This window comes from Vigna unguiculata, chromosome 3 (assembly GCF_037176805.1).
Source record: "Vigna unguiculata cultivar grain cowpea cultivar isolate G323 ecotype 2 chromosome 3, ASM3717680v1, whole genome shotgun sequence".
NCBI classification, from domain to species: domain Eukaryota; kingdom Viridiplantae; phylum Streptophyta; class Magnoliopsida; order Fabales; family Fabaceae; genus Vigna; species Vigna unguiculata.
The window spans coordinates 26993590-27001637 of NC_140794.1; the positions used below are offsets into that span (position 1 = coordinate 26993590).

The 8048-nt window shown below is 43.8% G+C and overlaps 1 pseudogene; it reads right to left on the reverse strand.

The window, feature by feature from the left end:
• Positions 1 to 6352: 6352 nt before the first annotated feature.
• LOC146887654 (uncharacterized) lies at positions 6353 to 7564 on the reverse strand (annotated as a pseudogene).
• Positions 7565 to 8048: the final 484 nt, after the last annotated feature.

Consider the following 8048-nt stretch of genomic DNA (forward strand, 5'->3'; position numbering starts at 1 on the left):
TGACGTAGGCTTGGTAGTCTGCTTCTATAGTCGGCTAGAATTAGCCGGCTCTAAGGATTCTAGGAGCCATAGTGCGTGCGCCGAAATGGTAACCGCAAATGCCTTCGTGTAGCTCTTTAATGATATAATGTGCATGCTCTATAGTGACACATTTGAGAAGCGGTTGGCCATATCCGCGTTTGTAGAGGTCATCGCCTATCATGGTATATCTGGCGGCCTTAGCCAGCCAAGTTTTGTCCGCATCTTGTGAGGGGTTACCGGTTTTTAGGTATTGGATATAGGGAGTGATCTAGTTGTGGTTTGGGGGAGGCGTGGTATTGTCGGCTGGGGAGTGGGTTAGGTTTTGGCAGGTATTTGTGATGGAGGGTGTAGATAACGTTTGCTGTAATAGGGATCGGTGGCGGCTTTTTAATTTGGTGCTGGCTAATTTGGAGAGGATGTCAGCTCTAATATTGTCAGTCCTGGGGATGTGTTCGATGCGCACTCGTTCGAAGGCGGATTGAATGCTGCGCGAACTAGATGGTAATATTGTAGAAGGATGGGGTCTTTAATCTGGAATTCGTCGTTTAGGTGCCCTACAGTAAGTTTGGAGTCGGTTTTGCATGTCAACATCTTGACACCAACTTCGCGGGCAAGGGAAAGGCTGGCAAAGATGACTTTGTATTCGGCTTGGTTGTTTGATGTTTTGAAGACAAAGTGAAGGGATTTTTCAATGAGGATGTCGTTAGGCCCTTCTAACACGATGCCAGCACTGACACCTTTTGGATTCGAGGAACCATCTACATGAAGCGTCCACTGGTCCTCTGTGGGTGTGTGCTGGAGGTCATTGACAAAATCCATGAGGCATTGGGCTTTAATGGGGCCATGGGGTTCGTAGCGAATGTTGAATTTCGACAGCTCGACGGCCCAGGATGACATCCATCCGGCTAGATATGGTTTTTGCAATATTTTTTGGATTGGGTAGTCGGTTTTGACGGTGATGTTGTGGTTTTGGAAGTATGGGCGCAGGCGGCGAGTTGCGTGGACTAAGGACAGGGCCAACTTCTCCAACATTTGATATTTGGTTTCAGGATCTTGTAGCGTTCTGCTAACAAAGTAGATAAGATGTTGCGTGCGCTCTATTTCTTGGACAAGCGCGGCGCTGACAGTGTGGTCGGTAGCTGTGATGTACACTAGGAGGGGTTGGCGAGTGTCCGGCTTGTGGATGATAGGTGGTGAGGTTAGGGTGGTTTTTAGTTTTTGAAAGATTTGTTCACAGTCGTTAGTCCACGTGAACCGGGTAGATTTCTTGAGGAGTTGGACTATGGGTTGGGTTTGTTCAGCCAGTTTGGGTAGGAAGTGGGAAATGGCTGTAAGGCGGCCTATGAGGCGTTGGACCTCTTTAATGGTAGTGGGACTGTGCATCTCGATAATTGCCTTGCATTTTTTGAGATTGGCCTCTATGTCGCGCTAGGTTAACATAAATCCGAGAAATTTACCATGGTCGACTCCGAATACACACTTGTCAAGGTTGAGGTGAAAGTTGTATTGGCGTAACGCGGATAAGACCGCCGAGAGGTCTTCGGCATGTTGGTGGTGGCTTGGAGACTTGACAACCATGTCGTCAACATACACTTCGACACATTGTCCCATTAGATGGCTGAAAACTTTGTCCATCAGCCGTTGGTAGGTTGCTCCAGCGTTCTTAAGACCAAAAGGCATAACTCTATAGAAGTAGTTGGTATCGTTCGTGATGAAGGTGGTCTTATTCATGTCAGATGCGGCCATGGGGATTTGGTTGTATCCAGAATATGCATCCAAAAAACTAAGCACTTTATTCCCTACCGCGCCGTCAACAAGTCGGTCGATATTGGGTAAGGGGTAGGCATCGCGAGGGCAGGCCTTGTTTAGATCCGTGTAGTCTACACACAGCCGCCATTTGCCATTGGCTTTCTTCACCAAGACTACGTTTCGAAAGCCAAGTGGTGTATTGAGCTTCTTCGATGAATCCTACGCTCAGTAACTTGTCGGCCTCAGCCTTAGCTGCTAGGCGGCGTTCTTCGCCAAGTTTGCGCTTTTTCTGGGAGATGTATCAGGCTTCTTTGTAGATGGATAGCTTGTGGGAGGCAACTAGAGGATCCACCCCTGGTAGGTCAGCAACTGACCAGGCGAAAAGGTCTATATTGCTTACAAGGATAGATACGATGATGGCACGCTCGTCAGAGTTCAAACCGGTGCCTAAGTTGATGGAGTGGCCATTGGGAAGCTCTAGAGGGGAGGTCTCCTCAACTGGTTCGAGACGAAAATCTTGGCCTACTCTGGGATTTAGATCTTCGCCTGATAAGGCGATGCCGGAGCCAAGTGGTCGCTCAATGTGGTTGGTTTGTTGAATTGGGAGTTGTGGGCGCAAGCTGGCCATATAGCATTCACATGCCAAGCCTTGGTCGTTGTGGACGGTGAGGATATCTCCGGAAGGAGAAGGGAACTTCATGGCCAAATGGGGGGTGGAGACGACAACGCCGAGGGTGTTGAGGGAAGGGTGGCCCATGAGGACATTGTAAGATGTTGGCGCGTCGACGATAAGGAAGCAGATGAGAATGGTTTTGGTTTGGGTTCCGTCACGAAACACGCTGTGAAGGTCAACGTAGCCGCGGGTGGACACTTGCTCGCCCGAAAAGACATAGATTGGTTCGTCATATGGGACCATGGCGGTATCCGGGAGCTAGAGTTTTTGATAGGTGGCCCAATAGAGAATGTCAACAGAGCTGCCATGGTCGATAAGGACTTTCTTAAGGCGTAGTTTTCGATTTCGACAGTGATGACCACGGGGTCGTCTTGTTGATGGTCGAGGCCGTGAAAGTCGTCGTCTATGAAGATGATGGGAGGCATGCGACGTCTGTGGTGGGAATGAGTGATATGATTGATGGATTGAATATGGCGGAGGTGTTTCTTTCAGGCAGAAGAGGTGGATCCTCCACTAGCGAAGCCACCAGAGATGGTGTTGATAGTGCCACGTAGAGGAGGATCGGCGGGGGTGATGTTGGTGCAGGCCGGTTGGGGTTCCTGGTTAGCGGGTTGGGCTGGGCGTCTGTCGTGGCGAGAGTCGTGTGTGGGGCGTCTGTGGTCGGATCGAGGGGGGTGGTGGTGAAAGTGACCAGCACGGACCAGTTCTTCTATTTTATCCTGGAGTGCTTTGCAGTCTTTTGTGGTGTGGCCATGATTGCGGTGGTAACGGCAATACTTGGTCATATCAGCGTTAGGAAGAGTGGTTGTCTTGCGTGGTGGAGGGATGAGGTCAGCTTGTAGGGCCTCATCAAGGATGCGGGATCGAGCTACAGTAAGAGGGGAATATCTGGTGAAGCGGGGTTGGCGGGGCTCACGTGGGCGGGTATCAGGGAAGGGAGGTTGTGGGGTAGGGTTGGCGGTGGTGGCTGCATAGTCATTGCAGAATTTGGTATGAAGGGTCTGCATTTCCTCCATGCGGACATAGTCGGCCGCACACAATTTAAGTTTGTGCAAAGAGGCAGGTGGGTGGAGGTAGACATTGTTGGCGAAGGGGCCGAGTTGTAGGGTAAGTTCCATGCACTAGAGGATCATCTCTTTGTTGAGGTGTGGGGTGCGAAGAGCAGCCTTAGGTGAAGCGATCTATGAACGCTCTGAGTGGTTCGCCTTGTTCTTGTCTAATGCCCAGGAGGGAGATTGTGGTAGTTTGATGTGGACGGTTGCCAGCGAAATGGGTGGAGAACATATGCGAGAGAGGGTCGAAGCTGTCGATGGAGTAAGGTGGAAGGGTTGTGAACCATTCTAGAGCAGGGCCTTTAAGGGTGGTGAGGAAGGCTTTGCAGAAGACCACGTCTTGGGACGTGTACAGGGCGACATGGGTGATGTAGACTTTGAGGTGTTCATCAGGGTCAGTTTCACCGGTGTAGCAGTCCAGTGTGAAGGGTTCCCACTGGGCAGGAAGAGGAGTGTTGGCAATAAAGTCAGTGAAGGGGTGACGACGTCTGGGCTGGTGGGGTGGGAGCGAATGGGGAGGGATGTGATGGTTGATCATAGTGGGGAAGGTGGAGGTAAAGTTGTGAGGGGGGATGTGGGTTGTCGGAAGGTATTGCGGGTTATAAGGCGGAACATGTGTAGTCTGTAGAGTGATGGGTATGTTGTAGGGAATTTGGGTGGTGGGGAGGGTAGCAGCAGGGGTAGGGGCTGCAGTATGTCCTGGTTGAGTGGATGGGAAGTGAGTGGGATGGGTGGAGGGAATGGGTGTTTGTTGGGTGGTGGTAACGGTGTGAGGGGTGGGGTTGTATTCGCTTTCCTCTTCTGTGGGCTGGAAGGCCGGGGACCTTGCAGCCTTAGACGCCTCCTTGGCCTTTCCCTTCAGTGTGGGATCAACTTCGATCTTTCGCCTAAGGCGAGAGTTCTCTTGCCGCAGCGCCTCCATCTCATCAGCGCTGCGTTTCTTCAGATCTGCTAGTTCTTGTTGCATCTTCACTTGGCCGTCCAAGATGGCGACTAGGTTAGGGGTGATGCTAGCAGGTCCTGAGGGACCAGCATCCGCCTGCTTGTTCACTCCAGCTTTGCTGCGGGTTGAAACCATCTTCGGAGAAAAATGGGTACTAAGGTGTTCGTCTCGTGCCCCACGGTGGGTGCCAATTGTTCCTGCAGAGAACAAACAAGATAAGTTAGGCACAAGCGTCACCTTACCCATGTAGTCCGCTATCTCCTCAGTTGGCCTCTTCTCGGTTGTTACATGTCGGCTTGGACCCAGGAGGGATTACCTGCAGAAGGGACTCTGAAGCTCAAGTAAGTCAAAGCTCTCAAAGGTCTAATCAGGTGATTAATGGAGTAATGAATGCGTACCTTTAATTACTGGGGTCCACGTGTATTTATAGAGTATTAATTATGTCTGGTTATGCTATGGGCCGGGCCCTGGCTTGGGCCTTAGCTTGGGCTGTAAATGGGCCTGGGCCCTAACCCAGGCCCTGAGGTGGACCCATTGAATACTAAGGGGGCTTTGATTTTGTTAAGTATATTGGGGTTGCCAGCCTAAGCCAACTACTTTCCTTGGCGGTTTGTGTTGCTTATGTGCTGTCTTAGGTAGGTTGTTCCTCCAGGTATTTAAGTTACCAGTTTAGGCCGGTTAGGCTTAGGTTAACCCGGCCTAGGCTGACTACTCGAATTCTTTCGTACATAGGCATCGTTTTATTACTATTCTGTTAAGTTGGCTTGGTGTGGTACACCAGTCCCCCAGCCTTGGCCGATATAGGTGTCGGTCAAGGGTGACATGTGTTGATATCCTAGCGGGGCCGGTTAGGTGTGGTACAATTTTCAAAGAAAACTGGATCTCTAGATTCCATAATAGTATTATTAGAGATTTCATTCACTTAAGAATTAATAACCAAAAAATCTATAAGTGGTGCTATGCAGAGAGTAACCAATAAAAACACAATCAATTATTTTAATTCCTAATTTTCTTTTCTTATTAAGTACTTCTTTGTTAGTACAACAAGGTTACAAAGTTGTTTTTGAGTCCAATAGAGTTGTTATTACTAAACATGGTGTTTTTATTGGTAAAAGATATATTTGTGATGGTTTGTTTAAATTAAGTCTTATGCCTTTTTCTTCTAATAAAATATATGATAGTTCTTCATTGACTATTACCAATGTTGAAAGTTGTTATATGTGGCATGCTAGACTAGGCCATATAAATTTAAATTCTATTAGAAGAATGATGTCTCTTAATCTTATTCCTAAATATTCCATTGATTTGAAGAAAAAATGTGAAATATGTGTTCAATCAAAGCAACCAAGAAAAGGTTTCCATACATGCATGAAAAACAAAACTAATCTACTTGAATTGATACATAGTGATGTATGTGATAGTAATGATCTTTTAACACGTGGTGGTAAAAGATATTTTATTACTTTTATTGATGATTTCTCCAAATATTGTTATGTGTATTTAATAAACCACAAACATGAATTTTTTGAAAAATTCAAAATATATAAATCTGAGGTAGAAAATCAATTAGAAAGAACAATTAAAATCCTTCGTTCTGATAGAGGGGGTGAATATACATCTTTAGAAATGAATGCTTTTGTGAAACTCATGGTATTATTCATGAAACAACACCTCCCTATAGTCCTCAATCTAATGGTGTAGCTGAAAGAAAAAATAGAACTTTGCTTGATATGGTGAATGTTATGCTTACAAGTTCTGGTTTGCCAAAAAATATGTGGGGTGAAGCTTTATATTCAGCTTGTTATATTCTCAATAGAATTCCTTATAAAGATTGTGATAAAACTCCTTATGAGTTATGGAAGCAAAGAGAACCTTTACTAAAATATTTTAAAGTGTGGGGGTGTCTTGCAAAGGTTAATATACCACTATGAGATTTTTTCTAATTTCAAAAACATGAAAGACTCCATTTAAAATAAGATAATTTCTAGAAGACAACTCTAATTTCACTTGACCCTCTCCTAGAACATGTGCGATGCTCCCATTTCCCATACTCACGGTACGTGTGCTTGTTTCCTGATATAGAGAAAATATTTTTTTATCAGCACACACATGAACATTAGCCCCAGAGTCTATAAACCAATCGTTTGAGTTAAAAACATAATTTAACTCAGGGCTAGTGACATGGTACCTTTCAGATGGGAAATCAGAGGCAACACCCATAGTAATAGTATTAGCTTCAGGTTTGGAATTAGACACAGGTTGGCGACGACGCTGAAAGCAATTTTCGGCTAGATGATTAGTTCGCCCACAAACAAAACAAAACATCTCATTCCCCATATTTTTATCTTTATTGTTATTGTTGTTATAAGAAAAGTTGTTCTTTGGTTTAGAGATAGAAGGTTTTTTTGTAAACTTATTTTTATTAAAACCATGTCTTTTGAATTGTTTAGGATTAGGCTTGTAAGAGTTCTCAGATTTATTAGAGTTCTCAACAAAAAAGGCTTTAGACTGAGAATTTTGAACAAAATTTTGAGAAAAACGATGCTTTTCCTCAATACGAAGACACACAAGCAAATCATCAAAAGAGAAATTTTCGGGCTTTTGTTTTAAACTTCGAGCATAATCAGACCAAGAAGGAGGCAACGTAGAGATCAAAAAAGCCACAAGCATAATGTCTGGTAAAATAATATTTTTTAATTTCATGTCATAGACAATATTTTCAAACTCATGAATTTGATCAGAAATGAGTTTATTATCAACCATTTGAAATTCAATAACTTTTTCACAAGAATATCTAGATAAACCTTTTTCTGCAGATCCATATTTAAGTTCAAGTGCTTCCCATAACTCAATAGTAGTTTTGGTGTGGCAAAATATTTTATAAATATTCTCACACAAAGCACTTAAAATATGTCCATGACATAAGATATCTTTATCAGAAGTATCAGAAGAAGAAGAAGAAGAATCACTTAATATGATAGAAGAATTAGTAGCTTTAGAAATCATAGAAAATAATCTTATTTCAGTGAGCCAAAACCTCATCTGTTGTTGCCAATAGAAAAAATTTTCACCTGTAAACTTTTAAGGTTTACTTGAGAGTGACTTAATCATATCCACGACAAACATAATAAGAAAAAAAATATATATATATATATATATATATATATATATATATATATATTTTATAATTAATTTTTCTCTCTAAGAATGTTTAAAATAATGATAAACCAGAAACAATATAGAAATATGGATAAAAGAGATGATCAAGTTTTATTGTTCTTATAACAAACAATAACAATATAAAGATAATGTAAATATGTAAATGAGATAAGGATAGAGTAAGCCTGGGTTGAGGCACGTTGAGCGCTATCCTTAGAGAGAAAACGCCCCCACTGCACAAGGCAATACTCAATATTATGCACTCCTCCCCCAAGATACAACAACCCGTTAGATCGATCGAGTGCAGCGAAGGATCTCTAAACCTTATGAACACCACTGTTTTAAGAGATAATATAGAGAAGGAAAAGAAGAACACTTTTGAGAGGAAGAACTCTAGTGTTTGTTGTGTGTCTATTCCTTATGAAACTAGGTGGTATTTATAGGTGAGAAA